This window comes from Phacochoerus africanus, chromosome 15 (assembly GCF_016906955.1).
Source record: "Phacochoerus africanus isolate WHEZ1 chromosome 15, ROS_Pafr_v1, whole genome shotgun sequence".
Taxonomy (NCBI): domain Eukaryota; kingdom Metazoa; phylum Chordata; class Mammalia; order Artiodactyla; family Suidae; genus Phacochoerus; species Phacochoerus africanus.
The window spans coordinates 140,931,186-140,948,927 of NC_062558.1; positions in this window are offsets into that span (position 1 = coordinate 140,931,186).

Genomic DNA, 17,742 nt, shown 5'->3' on the forward strand with positions numbered 1-17,742 from the left:
TGGAATTGGGGAGGCAGTGCCGGCCTTGGCAGAGGGAGGCAGGGCATCTGTGTGAGCTGTCGTTGCTCCTTGGTGATGGGAACCCAGGCCTCCCAAGATGACAGCCACATGCAGCCCTGGCCCAGCCACTGTCACTCCTGAAAGAAAGAGAAAGGGGAGGGCGGCTCCTGCCCGCCAGCCTGGGTCTCCCAGCGGAGTCCCTGCCAGTCACAGCGCCGGGGCCAGCCCCAAGGTCAGGGGCGAGGATGGCACTTGGAGGCCTGGCGCCCCACGGCGGCGGGGGTCCTCTGCAGGAGACAAAGCAGCCCCTGGCCCTGCAGTCGCCCTCAGCCATCCCTGGCCGGCACCCTTGACGGTCCAGCCGGGGTCCAGCAAACTACTGGAGGTGACCCTCAGGCCTGCGGGCTCCCCGTTCCTGGTGACCTGGCCCCGTCTGGTCCTGCTCAGCTCGTCTCTTGCCCTGGGCGGGGGCCTCTCCCTGCCTGTGGCTATGAGGCTCCCCTCCAGCCGCCCGCGGGCCCAGAGCCCGGCCCGGCCCGGCCCCACTGGAGCCCTCGGGACGGCGGACCTCAATCCCCAGGCCCTCCCCTGCGGGGGTGCCCTGCGCCCTGGGCGTGGAGGGTCAGACAGCAGCTCCGATTCAGGGGAAGGCACTTTCCCTCCCTCCTCCCTCCCTCCCTCTCTCTGTCTTCGTGCTGTTTCTCTAAGTAGCAGATGAATCCTGTTTTCTCATCAGCTGGATTTCCTGGTACCTCACAACCTCCCCCCGAACTGGGAGGCAAGACCCCACACCTGTTGGCGGTCCCTTGAACCTGGGTCAATGGTGGCCCAGAGATATTGGGGTCCCACGCCGAGGTCTGACCCTCAGCGCCTTCCCGCCAGCGGCCCCTGCCTAGATGGCTTTTATGAGATGCAGGAAGTGAGTGGGGAGCACTCCCAGTGGCTCCCTCGCTGGGCGCTGGGTCAGGAGGCTCCGTGGAGCAGGGAGGCCCTCCTTGAAGGGGGCTGGGAGGGGTCCTCTCAGCAGAGGGACCCCCGCAGGAGGGGCCGGCTTGCTCTGGTCATCGAGTTCCCAAGTGTAAGGTGGGGTGTGGGGCAGTGAGGCTGCGGCCTCATTGGGCCTGGGGAGGAATCCTGGGCCCTTCTTGCTCTGGGCCCCCTCCCCACGGGGACCCCGCAGGAGAACAGAGCTGCCTGGCCTCCCCCAAGGCCCCTGTGGAGAGGGTGCTGGTCGTTTAGACTTGGAGGGGGCTGGGGTGGGTGAGTGTGGCCCCAGAAGCCAGCTGGGCCCAGCGAGGCGCCTTCCCTGGCTGGGCCGCCCCATGAGGGAGGGAGCCCCAGCTGTGGCCCTTCAGCCTCCGGCCCCACAGGTCCCTGCAGGCGCCCAGCTGTGACTCCCTCTGGTCCCCAGTGGCCCTGTTCCCCTGGGGCCTGCTGACATCACTTCTGCCATGGGGCGGGCTGGCCAGGGCAAGGTCGGGGGGTGGAAGATGATGTGTTACAAGGAGCAGGGTTTCTTTTCTGTCTCACGCCCCCCGACCCCAAGCGGCCGCTGAGGGGCAGGGGCTGGCGTGGAGGGTGAGGGCCCGCTCCACTCTTCATCCCTGTCACTACCCATTGGAGGTCCTCCAGCCAGGTGGCCCACTTGCACCAGTCCCCTCCGTCCTGGAGGCCCCAGCCCTGACCCCCGACCCTTGACCCCCGGTCTTCAGAAACCAGAGCCATCAAGGGGCATGGCTGCAGGTGCACCTGCACCACCAGGGTTCCTAGGTCGGGGGCCGGGGTCTCTCTAGTGAAGCCGTTTCCAGGCTGAGCCCACTTCAGAGGGAAGGAAGGCAGAGGCCCACAGTACCCAGCCCAAGGTGGCCTGGCTTCCAGACACTGGGGTGACAGCTTCCTTGTGACCTTGGGTGTCTGTCTGAGAGGAGCCATTGGGTGGGGGGACTGCTGCCTGATGTGGTGGGGCCCACGGAGGCAGTGGAGGTGGGTGTGGGGGCCGGAGGGGCTCCCTCTGGGACGGAAGGGCGCCCTCAGATGGAGGAACCGCTGAGCGGCCCCTGGCCCACCCCCTCCTCAAGCCTGGGAGGGCTCTTGTGGTCCCCACACAGCACTGCTCCTGGCCTCCATGGCAGCCTGGGGTGGAAGGACCATCGTTCAGATGGGGCAGTGAGGCCCGGACACCACACCGCTAGGCTGGAGTCATGCCAAAGGGGCTGGGAACCTGTCCTCTGGGGGAGCAGGCCCGGCTCACCCTGCCACCCGCCGGGGAGGCCAACCCCCACTCCAGCCCACGGAACCCCCGGGGTCCATGACTTGGCCATTCCGGGCAGTGTGAGACTAGATGTGGCCTGGGCCCCCCGGAGGGCTGGGCTTGGAGCAGGGGGGCAGGGGTTGTGCGGCAGAGGTGGGGGGGGTGCAGCTTTGGCCCCGGCATGACCCGCCTCTGCACCCCTCAGTCCCTGAGCCCCTTCCCCACGGGGCCTCTGGTCTCTGCTCCCCAAAAAGCACACAGTGCAGGACCCCCCACAGGCCCCCCCCCAAGGCCAGCCTAGCAGCAGGCTAGGCTGCTCTTGGGGTGGTGGGGGCCCAGAAGCAGAGCAAACATTTACGGGGCTGTCACCGTGGGCTGGCCAGTCACCTCGCGGCCCACATCTGACAGCTGGGAGCCTGGCACTGGGGTATCCCACTTGGTCCCCGAGCCCTGTTGGCAGGGTTAAAGGCCCTGCCACGGACAGTGTGGGCCCCGCTGTGCCAGGAGCCCGGCTGGTGCCTTCCCTTTTCTGCAAGGTTTTTTTATTTTTTTATTTTTATTTTTTGCTTTGATTATAAAATAACCCCTGTGGGTGGTAGGAAATTAGTGAAATAAAGCAGAAAAGAAAAGAAAAATCTCCTACAGCGTCCCTCCCCCGCAGGCCTTCTGCCCACTTCTCCCGGGTGACTTTCTGGGCATTAGCAGACATTTGCCCTGCATTCCTGGCCTCCTGCCACCCAGGAAGCTGGGCCCAGTTCACCTTCCCGGCCCCCCTGCGTCCTGGGGCTCCTACCCTGCCCCCCTCCTGCCTTTGGCCCGGGGGGTGCTTGGCAGCATCTCAGCCGCGGGGGCGCTGCCCGTGGTCTGGGAGGGGCTGGAGGCAGCCTCTGCTGGGCTCTGTCCCCCAGGGGCCCCGGCATCCACAGCCTCCCGCAAGGAAGGGAGGCCGATGTGGGGCGAAGGTAAGGATTGAAGGTGCTGGGGCCGGAGCGGGGCAGAACCCAGGCGTGGCCGTCCCGCTGGTGGCTGGGGCACCACCCCTGGCCTGAGAGTGGCCATCGTCTGCTGGGCAGAGCTAACTGGCTTGTGTCTCTCCAGCACCCCCAGAACCCCGAGGAAGCTTCCAGACTGGAGCCCATGGGCACCCAGTGGAGAGCAGGGGCGGGGGATGGGGTGCTGCCCGCGGCCCTCGCCCCGCTTCTCAGGTGGAGGCCTTCAGCCCTCTGGGGTGGCCTTGCTGTGCCCTGGGTCCCGCTGGCTCCGCGGCCACCAGGGCCTCCTTCCTGCCCCGCCCTCGGAGGCATCCTGGCAGCGCTGGTGATTTATTTTTAGCTCCGCCTGACGCCAGGGTTGCCTTTCGCCTCGGAGATCAGAGGCCTCGCGCAGTGCCCTTGACCCTGTGCTGCTGCAGCCTGGCCGGGACAGAGGGAGCCTGAGCAAGGGGCTCCTTCCCTTCCTGGTGTGGCCGAGGGCAGGGGCCCGGGCCTGGGCGGGGCCGGGGGTCAGTGGGGATGGAGGGGGAGGGTGTGGGTGGGGGTGCATGTGGGGGTGGACGAGGGGGTGCACTTGGGGATGGATGGGGGGGTGGGGAGTGCCCATCAGCTCCTTGTAAAGTCCTGGAGACACGAACTGCTCACAGCGTGGAGGCGGGAGTCCAGGGTCAGGGTGCGGCTGACCCAGTGTTGGGTGGGAGACGTCCTGCTCAGAGATGGCCCCCTTCTGTGGAGGGGACCCCCCCTCAGGACCTCAGTCTAAACTGAATCACCCCTAAAGCCCATCTCCAAATGCCCTCATGTGGGGACTATATTTCACCACGTGGATCTGGGGGGGCGAGGGGCTTCCTGTGCAGGGCAGGTGTGAGCTGGGCCTCAGGGAAGGCTAGGAAGGCCAGCAGGTGGAGGGGTGGGTGCTGGGGCCTTGCGGGGGCTGGGAGGACCGTGAGCAGACTTGGACCCCACCTGCGGGGCCCTGGGGGGACAGCGTCCAGGAGGAAGTCCTGCAAAGGGGGTGGGGTCCTGGATGAGTGTGGCCGCACGGGGGTGGGGAGGGCAGCCTGGGTTTCAGGGAGAGAATGAGCCCCTGCGCTCCAGGCCACTCTGGGGGGAGTGCATGGGGGTCTCCTGAGCTGTAGGACCTGTACTGGGCCTGAGCAGGCAGGGCCCTGTGCTGCCCACAGGGGGCTGGGGGGAGAAAGCCTTGGGGTTTGGGTGGGAGCGGAGCTGGGGACAGTGACCGACACATGGGAGAGAATGGGCCCTGGTGACCCGCTGGGTGAGGACTCACGACAGAGGCGAGCGGAGTCAGAAAGACTTCCGTCTGTCCCCAGGGAGGGGCCGCTGGTCACTGGTTTATCGCACCGCCCAAGACAGGCGCAGACCAGCGGGTTTAAGGGCACTCACAGAACTCTACAAGCAACACCACAGCCCGTTCCAGAGCCCCTGCCGCCAGCCATCCCCCCGGCGCCCCCCGCCCTCCCCCCGTGACCTCTAACCCGACTCCTGTCCTCTGGGAGTCACCTGCCCTGGAGGGTCACACGGGTGGGTCACACAGTGCGCAGGCCCGGCTCCTGGCTTCCCTCGGTCCGCCAGTGAGCGTGGGGTTTCTGGCTCCCGCGGGGTCCCCGGGTCCCAGCCCCGTCCCTTCCGTGGGGAGTTGCAGTCCATGGTCAGACGAGCCCCGTCTTGTGCCTCCGCCTTCTGGGGAGGGACCCTTAGGCGGTGGGCTCTGTGAACGCTCCGAGCCGTCTCCCCACGACGTGTCCTCACGGCTCCTGGACGTTGGCACCTGCTCCCAGCTTCCATCTGAAGAGTGGGTTCTGAGATGCTGGCTGCTGGCCCGTGGCCCTGCTGCCTCTCCCGGCCTCCCCGAGCCCCGGCCTCTGCGTCGCACCGGAGCAGCTGCAGAGGGTGGGCTCCGAGGGGAGGTGTCCAGGCCCGGCTGGTCATCCTGACGCCCGCTGCTGGCATGCACTTCGGAGACCTTCCCTTGATCTCGCTGTGGGTGTGCCAGCCCTTGGGGACAGTCCCCAGCCAGCGGCTGCCCTCGTGCTGAAGAGGGGCCTCTGGCTGTCACAGAGGGTCCCATGGACGCCTCGCTGGCCTGGCGTTGGGCCCCGGGGCCCCGGAAGCGCTCAGCCCCAGCAGGGGTGACCCCACGGCACTAGCTGGGCCCACCCCGTATGTGGGGCTTCCTGTGACCGGGCTTCCTGTGACCGGGTTTCGTCGCGCCGCTTTCCTGGCCACCCCCCTGCGTTGGTGTCCTGTCCATGCCATAGGCCTTTCTGGGAGGGCAATGAGAACTCCCCAGGGACCTGGCACGTGCCTTTGCTGGGATGTGGGTGCCCTGGCCTGGGCTCTCCTATGGCAGCTTCATTTCGGCAGAAAGGGGGGCGCAGGCCAACTTTCTTTTGGTAGCAAAACAGACTGTAAACATGCGGTCCAGTCACTGCACGGGGCGCAGCTCCGCTCACGGGAGGCACAGCCTGCAGGCAGCCAGCTCTCTGGCTTCAGTCCTAGGGGAACCCCTTCTTCTTGGTCACGTGCACTTTCCTCTGAAATAGTTCACGTGTTAAGTCCCAACTTCAAACACATTAGCTCCAGGGTAGACTAATCGTTTAGCTTGATTGTTAAACTAAATTTGGCTCTGAGATTTATTTTACTTTATTTTACTTTATTTATTTATTTATTTATTTTGCCTTTTTTTTTTTTTAGGGCCGAACCCGTGGCATATGGAAGTTCCCAGTCTAGGGGTCAAATCGGAGCTACAGCCTACGCCACAGCCAAAACAACTCGGGATCTGAGCCACGTCTGCAGCCTACACCACGGCTCAGGGCAACACCAGATCCTTAACCCACTGAGCAAGGCCAGGGATCGAACCTGCATCCTCGTGGATCCTAGTCTTGTTCGTTAATCCCTGAGCTATGAAGGGAATTCCTGGTTCTGGTTCTGAGATTTTAAAACAGAAAAAAATTCCAGCCAGAACTATATATCTAAACAGACAACATAGCGGATCTTTCACAAGAAAATGTCTCTTTTTCTCCAGGTATTTGTGGTTTGGTTTGGGGCTGATTTGTATTTATGGGGAGTGGACTTTTTTATCCACCAAGGAATCGTCTAGAGCGTCAGGCGCACGTGGCGCATTGACGCAGATCCTCAAATACTTCATCTCTTTTCAGAAACGAGGTTTTGGTTTAGTTGCTCAGAATGAACGGGCTGAGATCAAACCACATGGCCCTTCAGGACGGAAAACACTGTGGGAGAATCTCGGATTCGTCTGCACCGTGGGGGCTGGGAACGGGGCGTGCCCTGGCGCGGGGCTGCGCGCTGGCCCCGTGTGCCTGGGCATGTGTGCACGGGTGTGAATGGCACTGGCAACGTGATGGTTCTCCCGCCCCCCCCGAGGTGCTTGCTGTCCAGTGGCTGTGGCCCGGGTGCACGGTGGTCCTGTCATGTCCTTCCCGCTCTGCTGACCGGTGGGGGTGCTGGCTGGGGAGGGGCTGGCCTGAGCCAGGGCCGCCATCCCCAGGTTCTGCAGGGTTCTCGGGGGGCCCCTTTTGGTAATTTCTAAGGGGGTGATTTTTTTCATATTTAATAAACTTTAGCAAATGGATCGGCTTTATATTTTAGAGCAGTTTGGGTTCCCGGAGAATGTTCAGAGGGTACCCGCCCCTCACTGCGTGCAGGTCTCCTGTTGTTGGGCACCTTCGTTATGGCCGATGAATTGGCATCAGTGCGGTCATCAAGCCACACCCGTGGTGTCCACGCCATGACTGGCCGTTTGTGTTCCACATCCTGTAGATTCTGACGCACGCACCTGACCTACACGCACCGTCACAGCCTCGTGCAGGATCCTTTTCCTGCCCCGAAGACCCCACGCGCCAGCGTCCGTCCGTGTTTTAATGCGTAAAGGCACACAGGAAACTGTTTATGTGCAACAATCACCAAATGTTAACGAAGCAGACTGCGCCCCTCCTGAGCTGGGTAGGAAGCCCCGATGGCCCACGTGGACGACCACGTGCTGTTGAGGTTGTGCTGAGAGCGGACCCGAACCTGTGGGCAGCCAGCCTGGAGTGCTTCCTGGTGGAGGCAGAGTCCCGGGGCCGTGGACCTTCCTCGGAGAAGGGAAGGCTCCGATTCAGTTCGAGCTCAGCAAGAGTAAATGTGTCATTTGTGCCTGTCTCCGTTCAGAGACCCCCTGAGTAAGGGTCCCTGCTCTAGAAACATCGGAAGCTGGAGAATCAGGAGCACGCAGGCCAACAGGAATGGAAAACGTGTTTTCAAAAGCAAATCTGGGAGTTCCCGTCGTGGCGCAGTGGTTAACGAATCTGACTAGGAGCCATGAGGTTGCGGGTTCGGTCCCTGCCCTTGCTCAGTGGGTTAAGGATCCGGCGTTGCCGTGAGCTGTGGTGTAGGTTGCAGACGCGGCTCGGATCCCGCGTTGCTGTGGCTCTGGTGTAGGCCGGTGGTTGCAGCTCCGATTCGACCCCTAGCCTGGGAACCTCCATATGCCATGGGAGCGGCCCAAAGAAATAGCAAAAAAAAAGACAAAAAAAAAATCAAAAGCAAATCTGTGTTCTTTCTGGAACCTCCGTCGTGACAAGCAGCCAAGTGGGTCTCAGACCGCTCTGTTTGCACAGCCGGCTCAGAGCGAATTCAGTTACCTACACTGACAGAAAACGGGTTAATTAGGAGAAGCTGATCGGGCTTTGCAGGAAGGACTGTGGTTAACGCCCATCTGCCCCACAGGCATGGGGGCTGCGTGTCCGTGTCCCTCCAGGACGTGACAGCCGCCGCCTGGGCGCTGGGAGGGGCCTCAGAGCCACCTTCCAGCCCCTCCCTGTGCCCAGCAAGAGGCAGGCTGGGCCTGCCAGCGCCTGGCCGTCACCCTCACCACCCCCCCATGTCATCGCGACCCTCCTGGTGTGCAGGCCGCCCGGGATGGACAGGGCCGCACAGGCAGGCCCCGCAGAGCAGCGTGGGGACAGCGCGCTGCAGGGGTGGACGTGCAGGCTCAGCGCAGGGGGGCGGGTGGCGCCTTCAGGTTGCTGGGAAAGCTCGATGGGCTCCAAGGACGAGAGCGTGGGAGGTTCCGCCTGGGCGAGTGGGTGCTGGGGGACGGCTGCCGCCCACCAAGCTCGGGACGGCACGGAACAGCCTCCTGCTTTCCCGACCCCGCCCGGGCCTGCATCCCATTTTCTGCCTCAAGGGTCCTGCCTCCTTCCTCCAGGCCCTCAGAGGCCCTTCCCTCCCTGATCCCAGAGCTCGGAGACCTGCGCTCCCAGCCGCCGGGAGGCCCAGGCAGGACTTGAGTCTCCTGCAAGCAAGGGAGGGGGCCGCCTGTCAGGCTGTGACCTGCGGGGACTTGCATCCCAGCCTCCCGGCGCCATGTGAGTGGGGGTCCTTCCCGGGGGTGGGGAGGGGTCATGCAGACCCTCTCAGGGCCCACACGACAGAGAGGGTGGCGTCTGTCAGGCTGAGCACCATCCTCCTGGAAGGACAAGCTCCAGGGCGATGCGTCCTGGTCCATGTGCCCACTGTGTTAACCCCTGGGAAGCCGGTGCCACAGCACAGGCCCCTCCGCACATCGGGGCCTGGCCGGGCCCCTCCCACCCCGGCCCGTCTGGCCTCCTTTAGCGTGTGGACACCTGGGCGCACGTCCAAGGGAGCTGGCTCCTCCCCAGGCCCCAGCCCTGCCCCCCAGACCGGCTCCGTCCCGAGCCCTCAGTCCCTGGGCTCTGCCCCATGGAGCTCGGCCCCCACTGCGAGCCGGGACTCCCCCTCTCCTTCTCTCGGGCAGACAGGCCCCCAGCCCAGCTTTCTCCTTTCGCTCCCTTCGCTCAGAGTTTTTATTTCCAGGAAAGCAGGTGTCTCGGGAAGGGGTTCTGCCCTTGGGCACAGCCCGTGGGCTGAGGGCCCTCAGGGCTGGAGAGGGTGTGGGTGGGGCAAGGAGGATGGGGGGGGGCAGAGCTTTGGGCTCCCGGGGTTGCTGGGGTGGGCTGGGCCTCGCCTCTGTGATCTCAAGGCCCGTCCCAAGCTCACCGGGGCCCCTTCAGCCACCAGGCATCTCTTCTGCCTCCAGCCCATGGCCACCTGTAGCCTGAGTGCCCGGCAGGCTCCAGGGGGTTTGTCTGGCACTTGATGGAGGTCCCTGAGACACTGCGATGCCGCAACAGTGACAGCGTTCCCTAGGAAACCGCAGCCAGCTGCTGGGCCGCCTGCCTGTGGGGGTGGGGCTGCCGCCGGCGCGGGCAGGGGACACCCAGGCAGGAAGCTGTGTCCCTGTGGGTGCGTGAGCATGGTGGGTGCTGTGTGCATCTGTGCGGGGTTGTCTGGGGGTCTGTGGGAGGCCTGCCATGCCAGGTCTTTGTGGGCCCTCTGTCTGAGCCCCTGGCTGTGTCTGGGTGTCTCAGGGCTGCCTGCGGGGGTGTGTGTATCTCGGTGTGTGTGGGCTGTGGGTGCATGTCTGTGCCTGGGGTTCAGGACGCAGCTTCCCCCACGGCACCAAGCTTGCTGCGTGTCTGCCGGCAGAGGCCATCCACCCTCCTGGTCCGCCTGGCAACTTCCGGGCACTCCCTTTGGCAAACAGCAGGGAGGCAGCCTGTGGCCTGGCCCAGTGGGAGGTGTGACCCCCTGGGGGATGGGTGAGGCCAGGGCCGCTCTCGGCAGGAAGTGGATGGGGCCTCCAGACTCAGGGTGGTCCTCCAAGTGCCCCCCACAGCTTCCCACTGGCCCCAGGTGTTGGCGACCTCCTGCCCACCATCCCGTCCCTGTGGGCAGCAGCTGCGGCCCAGGCTCTCAGGGCCCATGTCACCGTGGGCGGATGGGGGAGCAGGTCGGGGGGGCTGTGCTCACACCAGCACCCCCCCTCCCCTCCATCTGAGTGTACTCTGGGCCACACACCATGTGTGCACAAGGTCAGGGGGCCTGGGACCCAGTGTCACTGTCCACAGGGAACGCAGACCTGCTCAGACCACGGGCTGCCCACACAGGCCCTGGCGGGGAGCCCCAGTGCCTTCGGTGGCCCCTCCTCTGGCCCCTGTTTCTGGCGAGGCTCATGCTCAGGCTGGTGACCTGGGGTGCAGACCTGGGACAGGGCCCAGAGGGACAGGGTGGGGGTGGGGGCAGCTCCTGGGAGGCAGTAAGGACAGGGTGGGCCAGCTCGGGCATAGCTGTCCCCGTGGCCCTTTCCAGCCCCAGGACAGCCCACGGAGGCTCGGGGCCTCCAGGCCTGCCTAGCTCTGGGGCCCTGGTAGAGGGGCGCTTTCTCTTTGTGGGGAGGCTGTGCCCTGTCCAGGAGCCATGCGGCAGGCGGGGCACCCCAGGCGCCTGGAGGCTCAGAGCCAGCACTTCTTTCCTCTGTGCCTTCCTCCCCTCTGCTCCATTGCTCCTCGCCCCCCGTGGGGTCCAGGCCCAGGGGACTGAGGTGGACCCAGAGCAGGTGCTGGCGCCTTGGTTCTCAGGCCCAGATGCGTCTCTCTTGGAGGGAGACCCGTGAGCGGAAGTGCGACATGAAGAAGGAACCAGCCCCCCTCCCCGGGGAATCCCGGTGACTTCCTGGAGGAAGCAGTCTTCAGGCTGATGCTGAAGCAAGAGTGGGAGTTCGCTTGGCCGGGCTGGTGCTAGAGCAGGGAGGAACTTTCTGGGTAGAGTTTGAGGGCCTGGGGCAGGGAGCGAATCGGGGGGGTCCTTTCAGTCCTGCCCAGACCTGGGGGCCCACCCCAGGACTTGCGTGTAGGGGGTGCTGCTGGAGGACAGAGCAGGGCCATGGAGGGGAACCAGGGCAAGGGGCTGGGAACCTGGGGGCCTGGGGCAGGCCCTAGAGGAGCCAGCCTGGGCCTGGGGGCCTGGGGGCTGGGGGCTGGCTGGCCATCGGGGCTGAGAGCTGCCACAGGCAGGTCTGCAGTGGGGGTGGTGGCGGAACCTCAGGGGCTCCCTGGGGGAGAGCAGTGTTGGGACAGGCTATGAGGCCACTGGTAGGAGGGACGGAGGGCACAGGCCGAGTGGGCAGGGGGAAGGTGGCCCCCCCAGCCCAGGCCTGAAAGCAGGGCCCCATCATGCCTTGTCCTGAGGCCTCCCAGGGGCAGGCGGTGGTGAGAGGGGAGCCTCAGCCAGAACCTCGGGGGCCGCTGAGGCCCATGAAGTGCCCGGAGGCGCTGTGGTCCCTGCTCCCCTCCACGCTCCCGGAGAAGTGCCACCTCCTTGGGACGGGCACAGAGCAGGGGGGCAGGCAGCCCGCCCTCAGGCCCAGCCCTGGGCAGCAGAGAGCTGACCTCCAAGGCCAGGGAGAAGCCCAGGGGCCAGGACTGGGGTGCACAGTGACGGTGGCCTGGGGAGGACCTTTGTGCAGCAGCAGAGGTGGCCACTCCCTGTGCCCACGCCCAGGAAGAAGGGGGCTGCAGTGTGGAGAGCGACAGGAGGGGAGAGGGCTGGCGAGGGGCAGCCCCCAGGGACGGTCCCTCAGGCAGCCCCTCCTCCCGCCGGGCCCCCCTCTGTGGCGTGGGCTCCCGCACCCTGTGCCCCCCCCCCACTCTGCTCCCCGCCGTGGGGCGCAGTCCCGCAGGGACCCAACAGAGAGATTTTCCTCTTTGCTAATTGGAATCTGTCTGCCTTAGAGGCACATGAAAATTAAACCTGCAGGATTTAGTTCTCATCTTAAACAAGCCCGTTTCGCCCTTTGAGCTGATATTGGATGAGGACAAACAGGATGTCATCCTCCACCCGACGGCAACGAAGGGCTCCGGGGCCGCCGGCTCTCGGCAGAGCCTCCACCCGGGGGGCCCCCGCCCCGCACCCAGTGACCCGGTGCACGAGCCCTGGGGCAGGGCGCTCAGACCTCCTGCCGATGCCTTTCTGGACCCCCCACCCCGACTCCCACCGCCGGCCCAGGAGCTCAGGCTTCTGTCCGGGGAACGCAGGGGGCCCCTTTCACGATGGGATCCTTCTCGGCTCTGAGTCAGCAAAACCACAGCCCAACCATGGCTTTGACCTGAAGACTGGTCTTGGTTACGATTAATGCGGCACCTTGGACACCGGGTTGGCACCCCGAGCCACAAAGCTGGGGCACAGTGGGCCTATGGGCCTCCAGGGTGGGGGCTGGTGGTGCCTGGGGACAGAGCGAGTGGGTGCAGGGCCCCGTCTGGGGCTGGGGCTGTGGGCGCAGTGCGCAAATTGGGAGGGTGTCCGGGTCCTTCCCTGGCTCGAGGGTGGCCCCCGTGGGGGGCAGCCAGGACTCAGCAGTGCGACCCTCTGGAGCCTTGGCTGCTGCCATGGTGAAGGTCCCGAGTCAGCCAGGCTGGGCCTCGGGGCCAGCTGTGTAGACGAACGGCCGTCCAGGGGGCTGCGGAGGGCTTTTGGACGCGTTGCAAGGGCTGCCATCGGGCACCTCTGAGGGAGGCGAGGGCCCTCCATGGATAAACACAGGCCCTATTTCTCCTTTTCATTCCAGGGTGCGTGGGCCCTCAGGCCTGTGGCTCCCTGCCCCCAGTGCAGCCCCGACACCAGCTGAGTGTCTTTTGTGACTCAGTTCAACTCCGATAGCGGCCAGTTGGCCCAGCCCCGCACGTGAGGGCTGCACCCTACGAGACCGTCCCCACTTCAGATGCCCCGTCACACATTCCCAGGTGACACACAAGTGCTGCCGCCCCAGCTACCAATTCAGAGCTCCCTGGTCAGGATTTAGTCATTTGCTGGTCAGGATTTAGTCATTTGCAGGCCCCAGGCCGGCTCGTTGGGTAATAAGGCTGTAGAGGAACCGCCAGTGGAAGAGCCGGCAGGGTGGGGTCTACAGGGCGCGGGGGGTGCCCCCCTCCCAGCACAGGGGTGGGGGTCTCCCGAACCCAAGCCTCTGAGATGGTTGCGGGGAACTGGTCATGAAGCCAGTGTCAGCGCCCCCGAATCCCCATCTCCCAGAGAGTGGGGCCGAGAATGAAAGTTTCAGCTCCCAGGCACAGCCTGGTCGCCCTGGGACCAGCCCGACCCGAGAGCCACGCAGAGTCACCTCGTTGGAACAAGACACCGCCAGCCCCCAGGAAATTCCAAGGGATCACCACACGCAGTGTCGGAACCGGGCCGAGGCCATTACCTGTGGTTTGTTTCTCAGGACCTCGAGCCCGGGGTGAGCGTCATGCAGCCAGTCGCAGGATGTGAGAGAAAAGGGCTGAGCTTCCCTGTGGAAGAGGCAATTCTGCCTCAGACGTCAGCTGGCCCCGTGTCTGCCTGCTGCCTGCGGCCCTGCAGACTTCAGACGTGCCACCCGCCGAGATAACTCGGGCTCCTTCTCAGGAGGCTCCTGACCAGTGCGGACAGTGATGCTGGGGGCGGGGCACCCCCTGCTGGGATGTGGGCGGAGCCCGGGGGCCCCCCAGCCCACCCCTCTGTGCTGCCCCCCAACCCCTGGGGGCCCTGGTCCTTCTCTGTCTGCAATAAGGCTCGGCGTTGGGGTGGCCAGGGAGGGGCGAAGGGGGAGGGGGTGCCAGATGAAGTACAGGTCCGCGGTTAAATGCAAATTTCAGGTTAAAAAGTGAATGAGGCAGATTTATACGAAAATTGTTCACCTTGACCAAAAATTCCAAGTTCATCTTGCTTTCACTTGGAGTTTTTTATTCGCTACCCTGCCCGCCCTAGGAGGGGGTGCAGGCCAGGTGGGCACAGCCCTGGGTATCAGGTGAGGCTCCAGCCTGGCCTTGTCCACACTGCTCTCCACCCAGGCCAGCCTGCCTGGCTCCCTCTCCCGGGACAGGGCGCCCAGCCCTCGGGGATGGGGGCGGGGGCTGGAACCTCTCCCCACCAAGGTTCTCCCCAGCACGAGGGGCCACGCTGGAGGCAGGGGCTGGCTGACAGGAGTGGCTGGGACCTTTGCTTGCTTTCTTTGTCTTTTTAGAGCCGCACCTGAGGCATATGGAGGTGCCCAGGCTAGGGGTCCAATCGGAGCTGCAGCTGCCGGCCTACACCACAGCCACAGCCACGCTGGGTCCGAGCCACGCCTGCAACCAACACCACAGCTCACGGCAACGCCGGCTCCTTAACCCACTGACCAGGGCCAGGGATCAAACCTGCATCCTCATGGTTACTAGTTGGGTTCGTAACCGCTGAGCCACAATGGGAACTCCGGCTGGGACCTTTTCAAAACTACTGTCACAACCATGTACACGGGGGCCGCTGCGCCTCTGCCAGCAGGGTGGGTGCAGGGAGGGCCACTGCTTTGCGGCAGAGACAGTCAGTGGCCTGAGGAGTGACTCTGGCAGTCTGGCTGCCAGGAACGGCAGGAGCCTGGTTCCCATGATATCTGCGGGACCCGCTGGATCCGTAGCTGTTCCCTCATCGTCCTGGGATGTGCAGCATTCACAGGACACGCAGCTCCAGCCAAGAGGCCCCCTGGCGCTCACGGGGAAGTGGAGGCGGGGGGGGGGCACCCACCAGAGCTGCGCCTTCCACTGGAGCTTCGCGAAACAAGTGCTCGCCCCTCGAGGGGCTCTCTGGGGTTCGAGTGCTGCTGGACACCGCGGGGGACACCCACCTGAGACCTCTGGTGCCCACCCCCACCACCCGCAGGCCCCAAGTCCAGGCCCCCCTGATGGCAGAGAGCAGCAGGAACCTGACCGCAGGCGGCCTCCAGACGCCTCCAGCCCCCCCGAACTCCAGTGTGGGAACCCTCGTGTGGCCTGGCTTTCAGGGGCACCACGGGGGGCCGGTCCTCTCAGGCTCGGCCAGGGCCACCGGCCTCCCTGTGGTGTGTTGGCCTAGCTGGGCTGGGGCCCTCATCAGCCGCCTCGTCCCCGAAGCCGGGGCCGCTGGTCACAGTGCAGGCAAGAGGCCTCCTCTGCGCCTGGAGGTGCCGGGCCCTCCTGCCCCTTCTCGTTCTGCTCCGATGGCAGCAGTACAGCTGCTCGTTGGGCTTTATTGAGAAAACATGAAGATAAATGTTAGGAACCAAATTAAAATTACCTGTGATCACACCCAACAGAGGGAATCATAGATGCCACTCGGGTAGGTTTCTTCCAGAGGAATCTGTGCCCACGCACACTCGTAGAGACACACACGTACACAGATATGTGCTCACGCGCATGCACACATGTACACACAGATACACACTCGCACACATGTACATGCAGCTCCATACCCACATGCACACACACAGTTGAAGTCATTCTGTGCAAAGTACCGTTTTTCTCATGCATTACAATTTGTTCAGAGGAGGAGTTCCCAGCATGGGCAGTGGAAATGAATCCGACTAGGAACCACGAGGATGCGGGTTTGATCCCTGGCCTCACTCAGTGGGTTAAGGATCCGGCGCTGCTGTGAGATGTGGTGTAGGTCGCAGACGCACCTGGGATCTGGCGGGGCTGTGGCTCTGGTGTAGGCTGACAGCTGCAGCAGCTCGGATTAGACGCGGAGCCTGGGGACCTCCATATGCTGTGGGTGTGGGCCCCCCACCAAAAAAAAAGCAAAAAAATAGAATAAAATTTGTTCAAAGGAGCAGGATTTTTTTTATAACAACCTTGTAAGTCAACCATGCTTCAATGGTTTTTTAGAAAGAGCAGGTTTTAAGGGACTGCGGGGCACAGGGAACTTGCTGCTCTGACTTCCGGAGGTGCCCTTTGATTCCCTGACTTGGTGTTTACAAACCAGCCCTGACAAGCTCGTCTGCCTTTGTCTGAGGAGGCCACGCTCCCTGGGAAGGTCTCCCCCGGGAGTTCTGGATCCAGCCCTGAGGACACTTCAAAGACTCTTGGTATAGAAAGACAAGCAGCTCTTTGCAGGGGGTGGGGGACATTCCTGGAGTTCCCGCTGTGGCACCCTGGGTTAGGAACCCAACTGCAGCGACTTAGTTTGCCCAGGAGTGTGGGTTTGATCCCCGGCCCGGTGCAGTGGGTTAAAGATCTGGCGTTGCTGCAGCCGTGGTGGAGGTTGCAGCTGCAGCTCAGATTCAGTCCCTGGCTGAGGAACGTCCACATGCTGCAGGTGCGGCCGTAAAAAAAAGATGCTCTAAAAAGGAGTATTTGAAGTGGAATTTGACACGATTTTAAATAAGTGGCGGATGCGCGTGTGGGAAATAAAACCATGGCTGTGCTTCCCTTTTTATAACGTGAAGGAGTTGTCCCCAGTGTCGAAATAACAGCAAAATGTCAGTTCGTTAGAAAGAGTATTGTAGCCGTCGTTGCTGCTCCCCAGGCTGAGCCCCGCCCTGCTCTCCCTTTGGAGGAGGGGTGCGGCGAGGGCCCCCAGGCCTCGGGCCTCTCCCACGCCGACCACGGGCCTCGGCCTGCCTCTGACCTCTCTGACCTGGTCCGTGCTGCACGGCTGTGGCCCAACCCTGAGGCTCAAGGAGACGGCCCGGTCAGGCAGGGCTGGGAGGGGTGCCCTCACCCCCGAGGCCACCAGCTCTCAGCTGCTCTTCCATCCGCCCCACCCCCCCGAGATGCACGCTTTCCCAGGACCCCGTGGCTGTCGCCGCGTGGCCATAGCAAACTGTCCTCCTGGCTGTTGGGTGTCACATGTCTGGGTGGCCTCGGGTCTGGGTTGTGTTTGCAGAGGCGGCCGCAGCTGCCTCCCTGGAGCCGCTTCGCACCTGGGTTGGAGACTGCGGGCTGGGGGGCCGCCCGCCGCTCGGGATGATGTGTGGCCCTGGACCCCCCACACCCCCATTCCCCGCTGGCCAGGGGCGAGCACACGTGTGAGGCATGTGAGTGTGTGTGAGGGTGGCTCCCAGGAGGCGGATGCAGGCACAGTCGGGGTGTGAGGGGCTCGGGGGGACGTGCTCCTGAGAAGTGGCAGGGGGGTGTCAGACGGGACAGTCTGGGCCAAGCCAGCGGGCGATGTGGCCAGGCAGCTTGTGGGTCTTGGTGCCTCCTCCCAGGCCGGCCTCTTCCCGCTTGATTCTCTGTCTTCAGGAAGCTGCCGTCTGATCCGTCGTGGCGGCTACATCTGAGGAGGAAGCCGGCAGCAGCTCAGCTGTTATCAGGGATGGATGGCACAGGGAGGGGGCAGAGATGGGGTGGGGCTGGCGGGTCATGTGGGCACCAGAGGCATGAGTCATCTCGCGGTGGACCCTTCCTGATGCCCACACCGAGAGCCCACTTTCCTAAAACCCGCCAGTTAAACGGTTTGCACCAAGTCCCCCAAAGCCTCTGGCGGTGAGAGCCTGAGGACCAGGACCGGGGCAGGGCAGGGTGCAGCCCGCTGTGGGCGTGAGCCGGTGGGCCCCGGATGGCTGGGGTCAGGAGCAGAAGCCAGCGCTCTGGGTGTAGCGAGGTGGCCCTTACGTATCTTCAAGTCCTTTTGTCCTCTTTTCAGAATTTGGAAGGTGCCCTAATTTTATTCTTAACTCTTTAAAAATAGCTTTATAACTCACACACCATACGATCCACCCATTTAAAATGTGCAGTTCAAGCGCGTGGGTTTGTTCATAGACGCCACACCCGGCACGGCCCTCAGCTCGGTCCACTGGAGGCGTGTCCATCTCCTGTAGCTGCCCCCCCGCCCCCCAACTCCTGG